The sequence below is a fragment of the Symphalangus syndactylus genome, chromosome 11, assembly GCF_028878055.3.
Source record: "Symphalangus syndactylus isolate Jambi chromosome 11, NHGRI_mSymSyn1-v2.1_pri, whole genome shotgun sequence".
Taxonomy (NCBI): Eukaryota; Metazoa; Chordata; class Mammalia; order Primates; family Hylobatidae; genus Symphalangus; species Symphalangus syndactylus.
In genome coordinates, this window is record NC_072433.2 from 130,478,949 (window position 1) to 130,498,711 (window position 19,763).

At 49.1% G+C, this 19,763-nt stretch overlaps 1 protein-coding gene across 6 annotated transcripts in view; it reads left to right on the forward strand.

The window, feature by feature from the left end:
* KIAA0513 (KIAA0513 ortholog) overlaps positions 1-19,763 on the forward strand; it is a 68,784-nt gene that overhangs the window by 21,069 nt on the left and 27,952 nt on the right. The window contains exon 1 of one of the 6 annotated variants that reach the window (XM_063612511.1): positions 8,002-8,093. The exons of 4 other annotated variants lie outside the window; for them this stretch is intronic. The gene's annotated coding sequence lies outside the window, so the exon portion shown is untranslated. Of the gene's footprint in view, positions 1-8,001; positions 8,094-17,652; positions 17,862-19,763 lie in introns of those variants that run through there. One more of the 6 variants, XM_055299769.2, reaches the window with a different exon arrangement.

Here is a 19,763-nt window from a genome sequence, read left to right on the forward strand (position 1 = left end):
CCAGGCATGCTGCGTCCTGACCTTCAGTGCTCAGGGTCTGTGCTTGAGGGCTCTGTTCACTTACGCCTCGCTCAGGGCTGAGCCCAGGAGCTCGTAACAACTTGATGGGGTTGTTTTCCTGAGCTCCTCCCTCTCTGCAATCTCCTGAGCACTTTCCGGTTTCCTGGGCCTCCTATCTTCATCCCTTCAGCCAGGAGGCAGGGCTTCAGTTATCAGCTCTGCCACGCTTCTCCCGTGACTGAGCTTACTTTTGTGGCCAAGCAAGAAGAGGACACAGAGGAAAAAAGCCAGCAGGTTTTTCACCCTCTTTGGACCACCGTTCCTCCAGCTGGAAAGGAAGGTTCCCTCTCTCAGAGCTTCAGACACCTGCAGGCTGACCCCTCTGCTGGCACTGTCACTGTTGCCACCACTGCCGCTGTGGAATTTCCTGGGGACCAGGGCACCAGAGAGACAGAAAGGAAAAAACCCAGGGACCTGGCCCACTGTCTCAGAACCAAGCGACCCCTTTCCTGTTACTAGAGGATTCTCCTGGAGCCCCCGGGCACACTCTTGCTCGCCTCTGGGTATCGGGTTTTATTTAGTCCAGGCTGGGGATACCAGGGTCAGACACATGGCAAACTCACCACAACCTTGGTGGCACTTCAAATTCTGGTCTTCAACCCCCTTTTACCTGCTACTGGTCAATTCTCAGAGGCTTCAGTAGCTCTTCTGTGTGCATGTCTAGCCATTTAGCCACGTTCAGTGGGCAGGGCAGGGTGGCGGGGGTGGTGCTTACTCCCTATGGAGTAACCATAAGGAAACCAGAACCATAAGGAAACGAGAAGGTGTGTTTTAAAGGCCTTAAACAGAAAAATCTGGATTAAAGAAAGAAATGAGGAAGTCAGGAATAAAGTAAAGGGTGAATGATTAGGTGACAGTGAGCAGAAGTGCCTGATATGCAGGATCCTGTGGGCCTCTGGAGCCCATCCCCTAACTCCCTCAACCCATCTTTCCATGTGCACCTCGCAGAGGGAGGAGGGAAGCCCTCTGCACCCACCCTGCCTTCCGGGTTGAGACGAAGGCGTCGACCGTCAGCACACGAGCCTATCCTTTCCACGGGGAGTGTCAGAAAGGTATGGATGGAGACATGGAAAGGGGTTTCTAAGAGTCAGGAGTCTTTAATCTATGATATCAAGTGTCTGTATCCAGGTAGTCACCCATATGCAGAGCCTCATGCTGCACGATTGGATCTGGGCTTCGTAAAGTATTTAGTGTCTCAAAGCAGGTCTGTCTCTCCCTCACCCACCTTCTCCCCCATCTTTTTCTCAAAAAACAAAGCTTTTATTGCAAGAATGATTCTTGCTTTGTTAAAAGACTTTCTCAAGCTGGATGTGGTGGCTCACCCCTGTAATCCCAGCACTTTAGGAGGCTGAGGTGGGAGAGTTGCTTGAGCCCAGGAGTTCAAGGCTGCAGTGAGCCAAGATTGTGCCGCTGCACCTTAGCTTGGGTGACAGAGCGAGACTGTGTCTCTAAATTATACTAATGATGATAATAATACTAATCAAATATTGTTAAACATGTATCAACCAGATAAGGGAGGATTTCAGAAAACCACAAACGACCTGTAGAAAACAGTAGAACACAATGACAATCTTCCGATTTCTCCGCATTGAGGGGCAGGTTTTGGGTTGGCCAAAGCCCAGAGGGAGGTGGGTAGTGTGGGGGAAATTAAGAAAGCCTCAGCAAAGGTGCAGGGTGTGTGTGAGAGGGAGACGGAGGGAAAAGAGGCCTGATTAGGGCAGAAGTTCTTTCTTGAAGACACCAACACCGAGTGCTTCTGTGAGGTTGCTTTGCACAGTGGCTATGTCCCCTCTGTCTTTGTTCCCTGCTGAACTGCGTGGGCAGCTATGAGCAGCTCCAGATTGCAGAGCGCCTTGGGCCCCAGCCAGAGATGGCAGGTGTCACGGGTAGGCAGGGACAGACACTAGTGGCTCTTGAGCAGAAGGCTCACTGTGGCCTGCCAGGCCATCCCTGGATCCAGGAGGATTTGCCCAGTCTTTCCTCCCATAGAGGCACAGATGTCCTTGGTGCACAGCTGTTAGCTTTGGCCCTTCGTGGGGCCAGTGGGAGCTGAGCACCAAGCCCAAAGATGATGGAGGTTGGTTCCATTCCACCCTCACCTGCCTTGGGTTCTGATATGGTTTGGATCTGCGTCCCCACCAAATCTCCTGTCGAATTGTAATCTCCAGTGTTGGAGGTGGGAGGTGATTGGATCATGGGGGCAAATTTCTCATGAATGGTTTAGCAGCATCCCCCTTGGCACTGTCCTCGAGATAGTGAGTTCTCATGAGATCTGGTTGTTTAAAAGCGTCTGGCACCTCCCCTCATTCTCTCTCTTGCTCCAGCTCCTGCCACGTAGGACGTGGCTGCTCCCTCTTCGCCCTCTGCTGTGTTCGTAAGTTTCCTGAGGCGTCCCCAGAAGTCAAGCAGATGCCAGCATCATGCTTCCTGCACAGCCTGTAGAGCCAATTAAAACTTTTGGTTTTATTCTTTATAAATTACCCGGACTCGGGTATTTCTTTATAGCAGTGCAAGAATGGCCTCATTCACATTCATAAGGCCCGAGTCCTGCATCTCTTAGGGAGCCTCTCCCTGTCCAGTAATTAAGTGCCACTGTGTCCATGCCAAGGAGTTGGGGCAATATTCGCTTATTTTGCCAAATTACGTAAGAGTGGAAGGCCAAGTCAGTTTCTGTCTGAATTGAATTCAGCTGTCCCAGAGTCAGCCTCTGTGTCCTTTTGTGAAAGAAGTGCAGCCCGTCACCCAGGGAGGGCGTGCCTTATGGTGGGTTCTAACACGCAGTTGCAGTGAAACCAAGTCAGTCAGTGGTGATAGCTGATGGTAAACAACCCATCATCCTGTGCTGTCTCGGTGCCTGAAACTCGAGGGCCCAGCCCTCAACTCAGGAATTACCTAGGACCAATTAAACAATGACTAAAGTGCAAAGTGTAAATCCAGGTGCTTGTGTGAGGTGACTTGAGTTGGGACTTAGGACAACTTCTGTAAAAACAAATTTCAAAGACTCCTACTCTGGAGGAGCTGTTGACTGATTGATTGATATGTATTTATTTTATTTTATTTATTTATTTTTCGAGACGGATTCTTGTTCTGTCACCCAGACTGGAGTGCAGTGGCACAATCTCGGCTCACTGCAACCTCCACCTCCCGGGTTCGAGCCATTCTCCTGCCTCAGGCTTGGGAGGCTAATTTTTGTGTTTTTGGTAGAGACAGAGTTTCACCATGTTGGCCAGGCTGGTCTCGAACTCCTGACCTCAAGTGATCCCCCTGCCTCGGCTTCCCAAAGTGCTAGGATTACAGACGTGAGCCACCGTGCCCAGCCGAGCTGTTGATTTATAACCATGGTGTTTCTTTTCTTCCCTCCCCGATCCCCTGGGGGCTGACTCACCCCTTGTTTTTGGCAGTATGGTAGAGTTGGGTTTGTTGTGGAGCCTTGTGCACTGTTGCTGAGTCAAGGAAGGCAGAAACAGTAGATTGTGTGCTCTGTGCTGTGGGGAATGTATCCCCTGCACTGCCTGCCGTGTGCCCAGCACTTAGCACAGAGCCTGCCCTTCACAGGCGTTTACAAATGGACCCAGTGGGCCAGGTGCACTGATTCATGCCTGTAATCGCAGCACTTTAGGAGGCCAAGGCGGCAGGATCAATTGGGTTACTGTGGGTAACACAGTAAGATCCCATCTCTACAAAAATGTGTTAAAAATTAGCCGGGCATGGTGGTGCAGCTACTCGGGAGGCTGAGGTGGGAGGATCGCTTGAGCCCAGGAATTTGAGGTTAACATTGAGCTACGATTGCACCACTGCACTCCAGCCTGGGCGACAGAGTGAGACCCTGTCTTAAGATAAAAAAAAGGGAAAAGAAAAAAGAAAGGACCCAGTTGAAGCCATAGTTTTGTGAGGTCATCTTCGTGGAAAACTTAATGCGTTTTATTCTCCCACTGGGTTGGGGAACCAGCAGATGGCCCCTTATCTCTTTTTTTCTGTGAACTCTGAACCAAATTTAGATGTTTTCCTCTTCCCGGAGGTCATAAAATAGGACCTATCTTTGGTTATAGCCATTATGACAGTTTTAGTGGAGAAGAACTGCGTTAAGCTATGTAAAATGTTATCTCAGAAGAGAAATGGCAAGAAACCCTAGAGGTCTTGGCCGGGCGCGGTGGCTCACGCTTGTAATCCCAGCACTTTGGGAGGCTGAGGCGGGCGGATCACGAGGTCGGGAGATCGAGACCACGGTGAAACCCTGTCTCTACTAAAAATACAAAAAAAAAAAAAAAAAAAAAAAAAAAAAAAGAAACCCTAGAGGTCCAATGGCTATCCCTGTTAATAACCTGTTAACAAGTAGACATCCCCGTTTCCCTTCCCGCTTCCCTCAAAAGGAGACCCCAAAGGACTGTTCTGGTTGGTGGTGGCTCTGCCTTGCTGGAACTCCACTGCAGGCTCAGCTCTCCTTCTGAGCCACATAGAATCATACTCTCTACTTGCTCGTACACAGCGACCCTCACACATTTAAAGACCACCGTCTTGTCTCCCATGTTACTTACCCCCATGGTAAATTTCAACTTTCTCACCCTTGCTTGTGTGATATGATTATTAGACTCCCTAACAGTGCTGACGGGGTTTGTTTGGGATTCCTTTGGATGCTCTCCAGATTCTTGGTAGCTCTCACCTTTTCCCTCTCATCATTTTTTTTAAGAGATGGGGTCTTGCTGTGTTGCCCAGCCTGGTCCCAAACTCCTGGGCTCAAGTGACCCTCCAGCTTCAGCCTCCCAAAGTGCTGGGATTACAGGCATGAGCCATTGTGCCTGGCCTCCTTTCATGATTTTTTAAGTCTTACAAGCACTTATTAAATGAAAATGCCTTTGCAAGGTTGTTATCCTTTCTAAAACGATGCATTGGCCAGGTGCAGTGGCTCACGCCTGTAATCCCAGCACTTTGGGAAGCCAAGGCGGGCAGATCATGAGGTCAACAGATTGAGACCGTCCTGGCCAACATGGTGAAACCCCGTCTCTACTAAAAATACAAAAATTAGCTGGGTGTGGTGGTACATGCCTGTAGTCCCAGCTACTCGGGAGGCTGAGGAAGGAGAATTGAATCGCTTGAACCCTGGAGGCAGAGGTTGCAGTGAGCTGAGATCACGCCACTGCACTCCAGCCTGGTGACAGAGCGAGTGAGGCTCCGTCTCAAAAAACAACAACAACAACAATAACAACAACAAAAAACTAGCCAGGCCTGGTGTCAGGCACCTGTAATCCCAGCTACTTGGGAGGCTGAGGCACCAGAGTTGCTTGAACCTGGGAGGCAGAGGTTGCAGTGAGCCAAGATCCTGCCATTGCACTCCAGCCTGGGCAACAAGAGCAAAACCCTGTCTCAAATTGATCAATCAATCGATCAATCAATCGATGCATCCTAATGGGTTTCTTTGGACTTAAAGTTTGAGGATAACAATGCGTATAGATTGTTGGACGTGGCTAACCACAGTATTGCTGTGGAAAGTTGATCATTTCTCCTGAGGCATGGAATTGAACAGAGTGTTCCAGGAGCTGTCTGACCAGCAGAAGCATAGTGAGTGGCATCATCACTGTGGTTTGGGGGCAGGTGCTTTTGTCTGTGCATCTGAAGGTCGGTTCAGAGTTTGTTGTTTTCATTAGTTCCACACAAGTTGACTCATAGCAAGCGCGCTGTCAAGCAGTGAGCTGCCTCTCAGTATCGTGCTTGTGTAACTTCGGATCAAATTTTTATTTTTATTTTTATTTTTTTATTTTGAGACAGTCTTGCTCTGTCACCCAGGCTGGAGTGCAATGGCACGATCTCGGCTCACTGCAACCTCCTCCCAGGTTCAAGCGATTCTCTTGCCTCAGCCTCCAAAGTAGCTGGGATTACAGGTGCCCACCACCACACCTAGCTAATTTTTGTAGTTTTTGATAGAAACAGGGTTTCACCATGTTGGCCAGGGTGGTCTCGAACTCCTGACCTCAGGTGATCCGCCCACTTCAGCCTCCCAAAGTGCTGGGATTACAGGCGTGAGCCACCACGCCCGAGCTGGATCAAATTTTTAGATAACCTCGCTAGTCATTTATGAGTTATTGGAAGGCAGACACCATGTTTTTTCTACATCACGCCTGATACACGGAAGGTACTCAGGAAACACCCAGCGAATGAATGAATTTCCCAGCCAGAGGCATCTTTTAGACCCAGCACATTGCTGCAGTCTGCCAAAATCCTTTTTTGGGTCTCGATTGTGTTATTCTCTAAGTTAACTGTATCTCTTGGTTTTATGTTCCCCACGTTCTCTATCAACATGTTGTTTGCATTCATATCCGAAGAATTAATAGGGTGTAAGGATAGGCCTGGACTAGAGTTTGCTCCATTAGGGATGGAGACATCTTTCCAAGTTGACTCTCTGGATAAGGCAGCTCAGCTATCATGTTTTATCAAACTTAACAGCTCATCAGTTCTAAGATTCATCTTTATTTTATGCATTACTAAGAAAGATTACTTGAGCCCAGGAGTTCAGAATCAGCCCAGGAAATATAGTGAGAACTTGTCACTACAAAAAAAATTTTAAGGCCAGGCGCGGTGGCTCACGCCTGTAATCCCAGCACTTTGGGAGGCTGAGGAGGCGCGGATCACGAGGTCAAAAGATCGAGACCATTCTGGCCAACATGGTGAAACCCCGTCTCTACTAAAAATACAAAAATTAGCTGGGCATGGTGGCGTGCGCCTGTAGTCCCAGCTCCTCAGGAGGCTGAGGCAGGAGAATGACTTGAACCCGGGAGGTGGAGTTTGCAGTGAACTGAGATCATGCCACTGCACTCTAGCCTGGCGACAGAGCAAGACTCTGTCTCAAAAAAAAAAAAAAAAAAAAAAAATTAGCTGAGTGTGGTGCTGCATGTTTGTAGTCCCAGCTACTAGGGAGTCTGAGGTGGGACGATCACTTGAGCCCAGGAGGTGGAGGCTGCAGTGAGCTGTGATTGTGCCACTGCACTCCAGCCTGGGTGACAGTGAGACCCTGTCTCAAAAATAAGATTAAACACTGCCATTTACACTATTACACATTTTCTTATCACTTAGAATTTTTATTCTATCCTTATTGAAAGAACGTCTTTTAGAATTACTTAGACATAGATTGTTATGTGTCACCTTGGTCCATAATAAAGAAAATATAAGCAAAATAAATTTGTTAAAATAATTTGAAAGCTTCTTCACATTCAAAGACCCATATTTCTGAAGTTGTCTCAGTGCTGTTGAAATATGTGTTTCTTTTTTTCTTTTTTTTTTTTGTTGTTGAGGTGGAGTCTCACTCTGTTGCCCAGGCTGGAGTGCAGTGGCCACATCTCGGCTCACTGCAACCTCCACCTCCCAGGTTCAAGCAGTTCTCTGCCTCAGCCTCCCAAGTAGCTGGGATTGCAGGTGCGCACCACCACACCTGGCTCGTTTTTGTATTTTTAGTAGAGATGGGGCCTCACCATGTTAGCCAAGCTGGTCTCGAACTCTTGACCTCAAATGATCCACCGTCCTCAGCCTCCCAAAGTTCTGGGATTACAGGCGTGAGCCACCGCGCCCAGCCAAAATCCATGTTTCTGTACAGTATCATCCTGTCGCCAGCAGTGTGCCCTTCCCAGAATGCGCCATCCGTTTACCTTTGGGGAGGCCTAAAGGGGATGGCAATGTTGTACGTCCTGGTGCGGGTGGTGGCTGCATGGACATATTCATTTTCTGAGGGTTCATTGAACGGCATCGTTATGATTTATGTATTTTCTGTATTTCATTTTATTTTTGAGATGGGGTCTCTCTCTGTTACAAAGGCTGGAGTGCAGTGGTACAATCTCGGTTTACTGCAACCTCTGACTCCTGGACTCAAGCAATCCTCCCACCTCAGCCTCCCGAGTAGCTGGGACCACAGGTGTGTGGCACCACACCCAGCTAATTTAGTTTATTTTTTTGTAGAGACAGAGTCTCACTATGTGCCCAGGCTGGTCTCAAACTCCTGGACTGCAGTGAGCCTCCCGCCTTGGCCTCTCAAAGTGCTGGGATTACAGGTATGAGCCACCGCCCCCAGCCTCTTTTTGTGTTTTGTTTGTTTGTTTGTTTGATTGCTTAAAAATAGAAAAGGAGTGTCCACTCTTGTCTATAGACAGTACCATGATGGGCTGCTTGAAACAGTGATAAGACACATCTGATTTCAGATATCTTGAAGTGCAAAAGAAAATAAGATGCATTTTAGGATAATGAAATACAGTATTTCTAAATCCATCTAATTACATATTGTTTAGGCCATGTTTTTCTGCCTCGTCTTCAAAGACAGAAAGTGAAAGCGAAGTCCCTTGCTCAAAGTCAGTGTACTGTTCTATAGGACAGGACAATCTCCATGATCTCTGAGTCTGTAACAAACACACACAAACAACTGCAGGGCTTAGTCTGGCACCAGCTCCTGACCTCAGCCCTCACCACTTCCCCTTCTTAGTGCTTGCAGAGTGTCGTGTTAGTAACCTCTTTCTAGATACTTACCTGACATGGATATCTTACTTAATCTGTTGCACAGAATCCACAACCTTCTCCTTTTGAAATGAGGTTTCCATTTGCCCTTCTTCTCACCTCTCCCCCAGCCTGTTATCTTGGTTTTCTCAGAGATGAGAAATCGTGATTCAGAGAGTTCATCTGTAAAGCCTGTGAGTTGTAATTCATCAGTGTGACAGCCGAGTGCTCAGAGCCAGCCTCCCAAGCGTGGGCTCTCGGGCCCACTCAAACCTCTAAGCTGGTGCTTGGGTGGTGCTGTGGAGTAATCTGTGCTTTTTCTTTCCCTCCCGTCTCTCCCCCAGTCCCCATCCTGGCCTTGCCAGTGCCGCAGCTCAGCCCTTCTCTGCACTCTAAATGGTTCTGTGCTTTGTTTGTGCCTCTGGTTCAGCCCAGACCCTCCTGGAAGCCACAACCAGCAGTTTCTCCTGTCCATGTGACAAGCACATGCCAGCAGGCACCTTGAAGTCAGGATAGCTGGGAGTTGGTTGTGATGGATGGCATGAGGGTCTGCGGTGGGGATCCAGGATCCCAGACATGGATCCTAAACTGCCGTTGGACCCATGCCTTCCTAAGCCTCCCACCCTTTGCTCCTTCCAATAGGACAGTGTTAGAAAAGCCCGCCTTTCTGAGGTCCCCTCTCAACACTGCCATGAGAAGTCTTTCAAACACCCTGCAAGTTAGGTTCAGGAGAAGCCAGTCAGTAAGTTCCCTGTCATACTACACTGTAGCAGTAGCTGTTTCCATTCCACAGAACAGCAACCAGAGGGAGCCAGGGCAGCTTCACAGCCCACTCTATGGGAAATGCCTGACTTTCTTCATGTGGGTCCGTCTCCAGGAAAGCCTCCCTTCCCGGCTCCACTTAAAACCTACCCAGCCTTCCAACACACAGTTCCCCAAGCCTTCCCTGAGAATCTCCTTGCCATTGGGTGTGCTCTTGCATTCCTCCGAGCCCCGCTCGCCGAGAGCCCTTTGTTCACTGGTTACAGTGCTGGCCCCCTCTGCTTGACTGCCCAATTATTTAGATACTTGTCTTTTTTTTTTTTGAGGTGGGGTCTCACTCGGTCACCGAGGTTGGAGTGCAGTGGCGTGATCATAGCTTATTGTAGCCTTGAACTTCTGGGATCAAGGGATCCTCATGCCTCAGCTTCCCAGCAGCTGGGACTATAGGTGCATGCCACCATGCTCGGCTAATTATTTTTTAAATATTTTGTAGAGACAAGGTCTCTCTTTGTTGCCCACACTGGTCATGAACTCCTGGCTTCAAGAGCTCCTCCTGCCTCAGACTCCCAAAGTGCTGGGATTACAGGCAGGAGCCACTGCACCCAGCCGAGATACTTGTCTTATTCTTCCTGCTGGGTGTACAGTGTCTGAAGACTGAGTCTGTCAGTTGCTCTTGTTTGCAGAGTGCTGTGTACATAGCACCTCCATAGAAAGCATGTTTGTTTGCGAGTCAGCTGAGTTGTTGAATGGGTTTTTCTTTGCCTCCTGGGTTATATTGTAAACCCCCTGTGGTCAGGAATTGTGCCGTGTACGCTTTCATGCAGCCAAGATGAATGGCGTAGAGTCCAGGCTCATTCATTTTATTGATCAAAAGAGCAGTAAATGATCATATAGTTTTTTCTCCTTTCAGTTACAAAATAAAATCAGCAGCAGGGCATTTTCCTGACAGTCTTCCTTAAGCTGTCTCTCCCCCATCAGCGAGTATGCAGGGCGACGGGAGGAAGTGTGTGGTGTGATTAGGACCCCAGTGGCTGGACTCTGCAGCTGATCTTGCAGACTACGGCAGGTGTGGAGGAAGGAGCAGTTCAGATGCAGCCCGTTTGGGTGGAGCTCGCCTTTGCTGGCACTGTGAGTTTTCAACCAAAACACATTGACTGAATATCTCTTATGGGCCTGGCCCTGTTCCAGTCCCAGGAATACTGCAGTGAAGAAAACACACACGACTCCTGACTCCCAGGGAAGTTGTGTTGGTGGAGTATTGTACTGAGATCTTCAGTCCTGGGCTGCAAAGAGGGACAGTCAGCCACAGCGTAGCCGGTATGCCAGTGCCTGGTTTGGAGGATCTCCGTTGAAGAGGCTGCCTCTTTTTCTTTTTTTTTTTCTCTCTCTCTCTCTTTTTACCTTTCCTGTGGTGCTGAGGCTGCCTCTTTCAAGCCAGCACCTGTGAGTAGGTCATTCTGTGTGGGACCTGGTGTGTCTGCACACAGCTTGGTGTGGGCTGGAGCTGCCCCCACTGCCCTCCTCATTGGTGACCCCAACATTTTTGTGTTTACTGGGCAGTGCTCCCCACAGGAGTAGCCCCTGCAGATGGCTAAGGTGCTGCTGCTGTCTGCGTCTGAGGGAATAAAGCCAGGCTCTTATGTTCACAGCAGAATGACAATTCTCCCTCCCCGCTGACTACAGCACGTGGATGCTATTTTGGTTATCAAATCAGAACCTTGGCACTTCAGGCCCTCTTCAGAGAATTCAAGCATGAATGGTCTGTGGTCCGACACTTGTCAAAAGCCCTAATGATGCGTTTGGCATTGGAGGAGAGGCACTCTCACGGGCATGTTCACTGTCATGCCTCACGTATCAGGGAGCTCTTCTCTTCACCTAGTAGCGGGATCCAGCCAGACAAATACCTGTACCAAATTGATTTCATGTATGCCTTCAGATTTTTTGAGAGTCATTTAAAGAAATGCCTGTTTTGGCCGGGCGCATTGGCTCATGCCTATAGTCCCAGCATTTAGGGAGGCCGAAGCAGGTGGATCCCTGAGGTCAGGAGTTCAAGACTAGCCTGATCAACATGGTGAAACCCCATCTCTACTAAAAGTACAAAATTAGCCGAGTGGGGTGGTGCATGCCTGTAATTCCAGCTACTTGGGAGGCTGCGGCAGGAGAACCTCATGAATCTGGGTGGCAAAGGTTGCGGTGAGCCAAGATTGCTCCACTGTACTCCAGCCTGGGCAACAAAAGCGGAACTCCATCTCAAAAAAAAAAAAACCAAGAAAAAAAAAAAAGAGAAAGAAATGCTGATTTCAACATCCCTGTACCTTTTACAGACCTTGTTAGAGACCTTGTCATCACAGTAATCAGTGTCATTGCATATGAAGACCCTCCTGACAAGTGCGTTTCCAAATTTAGTACCTGCAGAAAGCTACTCTGCAGATGAATTTGTCAGATCAAGAGAATTTTATGAGCAAGGATGCTTTTCTTTTTTGCTTTGTCTGCCAAGAAACTCAACGAAATCCACTGCCCAACTGCAATAATGAATTTGGTTGATTCCACTGTCTCGTACTTGCTCTGGATCCATATTGACTGAGTAGAAATCTATGTCTGGACAGCAACCCAAACACACTGACATTGGGTTTAGACACACACATCTAAAAGGACGTTGACATTTCCTGTGACTTGACATGGACTGTTGGAGCAGCTGTTAGACCAACTATTGCCTAGTAGCCCCAAACAGCCAAAAGTCTCTTTTTGGCTCAGATAGGGTGTCATCAAAAGACATGTAAACATGACGTCATGGTAGAAGTGAACTGCTTCAAAATAGTAATGTGCTGTCTTGCAGGTATCCAGTATTGCTGTTTTTCCCTCGAAAAACTGATCTATCCTGTGGTGCCCCTATAAGTTTGCTTAGGTGTTCTGGGGGTGCCCTGGTGCCAGTTTGGGAACCACAACCCTAGGTTAAAAGCATTCTCAGCCCCTTAAGCTGTGCCTCATGCAGTGAGGATTTGGGGTTCCCCCTGAGCCAGGCTGTCTCCTCTAGTCATAGGAGGCAGTATCCAGCTAAGGTGGCTCCAGAAAAGAGTGGGGTGCCCGAGTACGAACATGATGCTTAAGATGCTATCAGACGCCAGGTCTGCCTGGAGGTGGTCCCCGCACACACCCCTCTCCTCCAGCCCCAAGTTTCTCATCTCTAAACTGGGTGTAAAAGCAATAATACTGCCTCAGCGGTGTGAAGTTGTTCAGAATGAAATGTTTTTGTATAGTTTTGCTCTTTGAAAGGTATGAACTACTCTGATAATAGGGTCATTAATTTCTCCTCTGAGCTGTCTCATGTTAGCACGGCCAGGGAAGATCTTCAGCTTCGCCCTTCGAGCTGGGAGGACCATAACCTGTTAACCCAAAGTGTTTCTTCTAAGGCCCTTCATGTCGTGTGTCACTTACTGTGATAATCCTACTGATTAGAGAAAAGAGCAATTCTCCTTCACATTTTTCAAAGAGGAAACTAGGGTACAGATTCAAATGATTTCCCAGTTTGATTTTTTGTTTGTTTGTTTGTTTTGTTTTTTGAGACTGAGTCTCATTCTGTTGCCCAGGCTGGAGTGCAGTGGCGCTATCTCACCTCACTGCAACCTCCCCTTCCCAGGCTCAAGCGATCCTCATGCCTCAGACTCCCGAGTACCTGGGATTACAGGCATGCACCACCATGCCTGGCTAATTTTTGTATTTTTAGTAGAGATGGGATTTCACCATGTTGGCCAGGCTGGTCTCGAACTCCTGACCTCAGGTGATCCTCCTGCCTCAGCCTCCCAAAGTGTTGGGATTACAGGCGTGAGCCACGGTGCCTGGCTTTCTTAGGTTGATTTGTGATGGAGCTGAGACTCAAGGACGAAGAGGCACATTTTTCCTTGTTTGGGCTGCCATGGAGTTGGCAAACTAGGTACCTTAGTCAGGGGTGGAGAGGAGGGAAGTTCAGGCCTCCCTCAGACACAGGTGGTGTCTCGGGGTCCCGGTGCCCCATCTGCACAGTGCACCTGCCTTTCCTGCACAGCACCCTTCACGGACAGCAGGAGCAAAACCCAGGGACCCCAGCTCCGAGGCTGGAGTTAAGTGATGTTTCCACCTTACAGTTGAAACGAAGGTTCAGGCCAGGCACGGTGGCTCAGCCTGTAATCCCAGCACTTTGGGAGGTCAAGTTGGAAGGATTGCTTGGGCCCAGGAGTTTGAGACAAACCTGGGCAACATAGTGAGACCTCACCTTTACAAATAATAACAATAAGTTAGCCAGCTGTGGTAGCACATGCCTATAGTCGCAGCTACTCAGGAGGCTGAGACAGGAGGATCACTTGAGCCCAGGAGGTCGAGGCTGCAGTGAGCCGAGATTGCACCACTCTACTTCAGCCTGGGCAACAGTGTGAACCTATCTAAAAAAAAAAAAAAAAAAAAGAAAGGAAAAAAAAAGAAAAAGACTGGGCCCAGTGGCTCACACCTGTAATCCTAGCACTTTGGGAGTCAGAGGCGGGTAGATCACCTGAGGTCAGGAGTTCGAGACCAACCTGGCCAACATGGTGAAACCCCATCTCTACTAAAAATACAAAATTAGCCCAGCATGGTGGCAGGAGCCTGTACTCTTAGCTACTTGGGAGGCCGAGGCAGGAGAATTGCTTGAACCCAGGAGGCGGAGGTAGTAGTGACCGAGGTCACACCACTGCACTCCATCCAGCCTGGGCGACAGAGCGAGTCTCCGTCTCAAAAAAAAAAAAAAAAAAAAGAAAGAAAAGTTTCGGGTAAAAGACCACCAAGTATATATTGCTGCAGACAGACTTTTGGCAAAGTAATTTGGTGATTTCTATCACAAGCCTTAATAATGAGCACAGCCTTTGGCCAGCAATTCCACATCTAGAAATGCCTCCTCAAGCATCTGAGATGTCACTGTAAGAGGTGAGGATGAGGGGGGATCAGGAGCCCTGGTTCTCCAGCTGACCTGTGTTCAGGTTCCTTGCCCTGTCTCTTCCTGGCCTCTACCCACCTTGCCTTACTGCGGCTTCGACAGGGGAGACAATCCAGGTGCACTTGCATGTGATGTGTGTGTGTTGTGTGTTGCCTGAGGTTTTGCACACTCTGGGTGAGAGGAGCAGCACATTTGGGAGTTCTTGGGGACACTGAAAGAGAAGAGTGTCTTGAGGTTGATGGGAAGGGGCAGGCTTACAGAAAGTTCCAGATTCTCCCCGCAGGGAGCCCTTGTCTGATTGCCCAAGGCCAACCTGCTGGAGAAGCCACAGCTCTGGTTGTTCCGGGATGTTGGGGAAATCAGTGTGAGCACAGCTCCGTGGGGGAAGTGGCGGAGCAGCCACACTGGGGCAATCTCGTGAGTTCCTTCTACAGCTGGAGGCTGCAGGGTGGGAAGAAGCGATGGGGGAAGTGGGGCGGAAGGGGTTGCAGCAGGAGGTTAGGAAACCCCCTCCAGAATACAGACTGCTGTGGCCTCTTTTCCCATGAGTGGTGGCTCCCCGGCCTCATCGGCCTTCCCAGTTCTTGAACTTTCTAAAGTGGTTACTTTAGGGCCTGCATGCTTCGTGTTCCCTCTGCCTGGGTCACCTTCAAGCCTTTTCAATGCTGGTTCTCCCTCTTTCCATCTCAGCTCAGAGATCTGCCTCCCCAACCTCCCCGTCCAAAGAAGCCACTTCTCAGCCCTCTCAGGACCATTACCTTCAGATCATCTCTGTAGCACTTAGTGCTGCAGAAGCTCTTGTTTGGTTTTTTATTCTATTAACTCTTATCTTCCCCTCGTACCCCTTACGTGCCCCTGCCCCTGGTACGTACGTAAACACACACACACACACACACACACACACACACACACACACGCCCCATAAACACACACACATATGGGCCATAAAGTCTCACTCATGGCTTCATTTCTAGCTCCTTGCACAGTAACCGGTGCATAGTAGATGCTCAGTACATGTGTGCAGAATGAATGGATGTTTGCAGAATCTCGTAAGGGTTTTGGAAGGTACAGGTTGACTTAGGATTTTAGCCTAACTTGATTGGTGGAAGCCTCCATCATGGGGCCTACGACGCGAATTGCAAAGTGTAACCGCAGAGGGGTTGCAGTGCTTCAGGCCCGCGGGCCAGCATGTTCCTATCTCCAGTGACACAGATTCCCCTGTGGCCAAAAACGCGTTTTCTCAGAGTCTGGGGACCTGCAGTGGGCCTCATTACCTCCTTGAATTTAGAACAAAGCAGATGGGCTGGGATGCAATCCACAGATGGGTTTTTTTACTCCCAAAGTGTTTTGAAATAAATTTAAATTAGTTGCCAGTGTTGAAAAATCAGAAGATTTCATGTAACAGGTTTTCAGCATTCCTTAGAAACCTGTAGAAGATCTGATACTCCTGGGTCTACATTCCCAAATGGTAGCACCGGGCTGGCTCTGAGCAGGGACAGTGTGGCTCCTTGCTGGACCACCTCCTCTGTTTTCGCCAGCTGGCCAAGATTGTGACCCTGCAATGTGAGAGTGGCCATGACCTTGTCCTGCCTAGAGGCCCACAGTGACCTTTCCTTCCTGGAGGAAGAGGGTGGGGTTGCTTCCCCTGCCATGACCACACACAGTCACTGCTGTGACATCTTAGCTCTGTGAGCGAGCCCCAGACAGCTGAGATCCCGGAGCTGAGGGGTCCGGGGACAGGGGTGGTGCATGCCACAGCCGTTGGCGTGCAGGACCGGCCCTCCTGCCACCCATCTGCTTCCTCTCACTCTGTGCCTCTCCTGTGATGTTGTTGCCTCCGTGCTGAGCCCACAGAGGAAGGCGGCACCCAGCACTCAGGGCTTCTGGGAGAGGGTAACTCGTGAGAGCATCTGAACGGCCCAAGAGTGCCTGAGGCTGGATCAGAAATAGCCACGATCGTCCAGTTTGATTGATTGATTGATTGATTTAGTTGTGATGGAGTCTTGCTGTGCTTCCCAGGCTGGAGTGCGGAGGCACGATCTCAGTTCACTGCAGCCTCCACCTCCCAGATTCAAGCGACTCTCCTGCCTCAGCCTTCCGAGCAGCTGGGAGTACAGGCGCCTGCCACTATGCCCGGCTGATTTTTGTGTTTTTAGTAGAGACAGGGTCTCGCCATGTTGGCCAGGCTGGTCTTGAACTCCTGACCTCAGATGAGCCACCCGCCTCGGCCTCCCAAAGTGTTGGGATTACAGGTGTGAGCCGCTGCGCCTGGCCCCCGCTTGATCTTGAACTTCCTATGTGTGGGCAGAGAGACATGGCCCTGCTACTGCTTGAACGGCTTCCAGAGACAGTGACTTGTTTCCTTTTTCCCTCTGAACTGTGAATGTTTGCCATGCAGTGTTAGGATAATGAACAAAATGAAAGAGGAAATCACCCCTATGCTAGCGCCGCCAAACATTTCTACATTCTTTCCCACTGCTTTTGCGTACGTATACATGATTGTAATTAGAGTAAAATTAAATTTCTCTCATTCAGTATTCCCAGCACTCAGAACAGGGGGTGGCAAGCAGGAGCATTCAGTAAACCTTGGTTGAACAAAGAATATTCTGTTTACTTCACTAGAAAGTGAACGTTTTCTAAATTGTATCATACGCTGATCACTACTGCAACTTTTTAACATGTATTTACCATTTTACTGTATTTATTTATTTACTTTTTTTTTTTTTTTTTGAGATGGAGTCTTGCTCTGTCGCCCAGGCTGGAGTGCAGTGGCCTGACCTCAGCTCACTGCAACCTCCGCTTCCCAGGTTCAACCGATTCTGCTGCCTCAGCCTCCCAAGTGTTTAGGATTACAGGCATGCGCCACCATGCCTGGCTAATTTTTGTATTTTTATTAGAGACGGGGTTTCAACATGTTGGCCAGGCTGGTCTCGAACTCCTGACCTCAGGTGATCCACCCGCCTCAGCCTCCCAAAGTGTTGGGATTACAGGCATGAGCCACCACGCCTGGCCCATTTTACTATATTTAGGTATTTTTTCTACCCCCCTCCCCGGTTAATCAGAATTATAAATACTGTTGCAGTGAGCATTTTTCTCTGTATAACTTTTTGAGCGTTTTGAATTATTTTCTTAGGATAAATTCCAAGCATTTGAATTCCTGAATTAGAAGAGAGAAAAATAAGAATGATAGAAATTGCCTTTTGAAGTATTATCTATCCCTATTCCAGCAATGTTTGAGAATGTTAATTTTACCATAACTTTACCAGTATTTAGATAGTTTTTAAATTTTTGCTAATTTAGAAGTATAGGATGGTACCTCGTGGCTTTAATTTGCATATTTATATTGTGGTTATTAGTATGGGTTGAAGAATTGTCTACGCCTTTAATAATTGTATTTCTTTTTTCTTTTTTTGAGACAGAGTTGTGCTGTCACCCAGGCTGGAGTGCAATGGCACCATCTCGGGTCACTACAACCTCCACCTCCTGGGTTCAAGCAATTCTCCTGCCTCAGCCTCCTGAGTAGCTGGGATTACAGGCACACCCCACCACTCCTGACTGATTTTTGTATTTGTAGTAGAGATGGGGTTTCACCATGTTGCCCAGGCTGGTCTTGAACTCCAGACCTCAGGTGATCCACCTGCCTCAGCCTCCCAAAGTGCTGGGATAACAGGCGTGAGCCACCGCACCCGGCTTATAATTGTATTTCCTGTTGTGTGCCTTGCCTATTTGAGTGGTTTGTATAGCTGTTAGAATGTAGACTTTTTAGAGTTGTGTGAATTTGTAATACAGACACCACTAGCTTAATGTTCCTACTGTATTTACTGTAAACATTTTTCTAGTGTGCGGTTTTCCATTTTTCATGCCAGGCATGTTACTGTGTGTGTGGTTTTCTGTTCTTTGGTGAGTGAGAATGCGCTTGTGGAAGGGCCTTGGGTTTGTGATCCAATCTTGATGCCTCGGCCAGGAGTACGCATCAGAGAGTAGGGGCCCTGGCCGGGGACGCAGCTGGCGAGGGGAGACCCCGACCGGCCACTCCTTGCTCTCCAGCTCCCTGAGCTGTAGCCACTGCCTTCTGAGCTCATCAGAGTCCTTGGTGCTGTCCTGGCCTGGAAAGTTCTACTGAGCTGAGGTTTATGCTTTTCTCTTCTGGACCGAGGCCTGCTTTGCGGGGCTCCCCTGAACATGCCTATCACCACGCTGGTGACCTGGAACCAGCCTTTTCTCTTTCTGACTCAGGGTATTTAAAAATATCCGAGGCTGTAGAATTTGGAGGAATCCATCATCGATGAGTGAGCATTAAGCTCTTAAGAGGCAGAAAAGGCCATTCTGCTATTGAATTGTCATCTGAAGATGCGTTCAGTTCAGCGGTTTCACAGCCACCTCACTGGCAGGCATTGTCCTAGATATTTGGGGTCTAACAGGGACAGGGCTGAGGTTAGAGGTGTGCTCTGCTCTGAGGGGCTGTCAGGAGGGCGTCTCCTTCCCACTTAGCTGTCTGCCTCTGTACAGGTGAGGAAGGTTCCCCGGCACCTTCTAAACCAGCAGTCAGGAGGCCTGGGTTAGAAGGGAAGATTCAAATCCCAGCTCTGCCACCCTGTGACCTACGTAGCCAGCTCCCCTGACCCTGTGAGCATGTTCGCAATCCGGTCTGTTCCTTCGTTCAGCAAGCACACAACACACATGTACGTAGTCAGGAGTCCTCGCTGGGCACAGCATGGCTACAGTGGTGCCAGGGCATGGTCCCTCTGGAGGGGCGTATACTTTACGGGTAAACAGAGATACTGGTGTCTGTCAGTAACGCAAGCAGAATGATGAATGAGGCTGAATAAGATGCTGGAGCTCACAGAGGAGTCAGTCATTCATTTTGCATAGGAACAGAGTGGAGCTTCTCAGAAGACGTGGCCGAGGCAGGGGCTCGAGGGGTGAATAGAACTCCAGGGTGGGAATGACAGAGGAAAAAGTTGGGGAATGGAGAAGGGAGAGGGCTGCCCAGCCTGAGGAGCCAAGGGGTGTGTCGTTGTCCAGGGGGACTGCAGTGCTGGGAGAGGGGACAGGTCCAGATGGCAAATGTTGTGCTTAGCAAGCATCATAGGGTTTGAGAAGGATGCTGAGACGGGATAGACCTCTGACAGTCGGGGAATGTTCTTGACGAGAACAGAGCCAGGAAGGAGGAGGTTGGAGCCCAGGAGGTGAGGTGTCTCTTGCTCAGTAGGGAGGTTCTTCCGTAGCCACCGATTCCAGTGACAGCGAGCGAGCAGGTGGATTGTCCCTGGTGATCCTCCGTTTCTAGCCCAGGATGGGCCTTTTCTGTCCTGGTGATGGGCTCAGTCTTGGGGCTGGAGTGGGGAGGAGGCCAGCAGAGGCAGTGCCCTGACAGTTTGAAATCCTGATTTCAGTGTTTATTTGTTCATTTATTTAACAAGTATTTATTTGAGGACCTACCATGTACCAGGTGTTGAACAGTAAAGTGGACGGTAGGAAGATGATGGCAAAGAGGCACCCCAAATTCCGGAAGAGCAGAGGTTCTTCT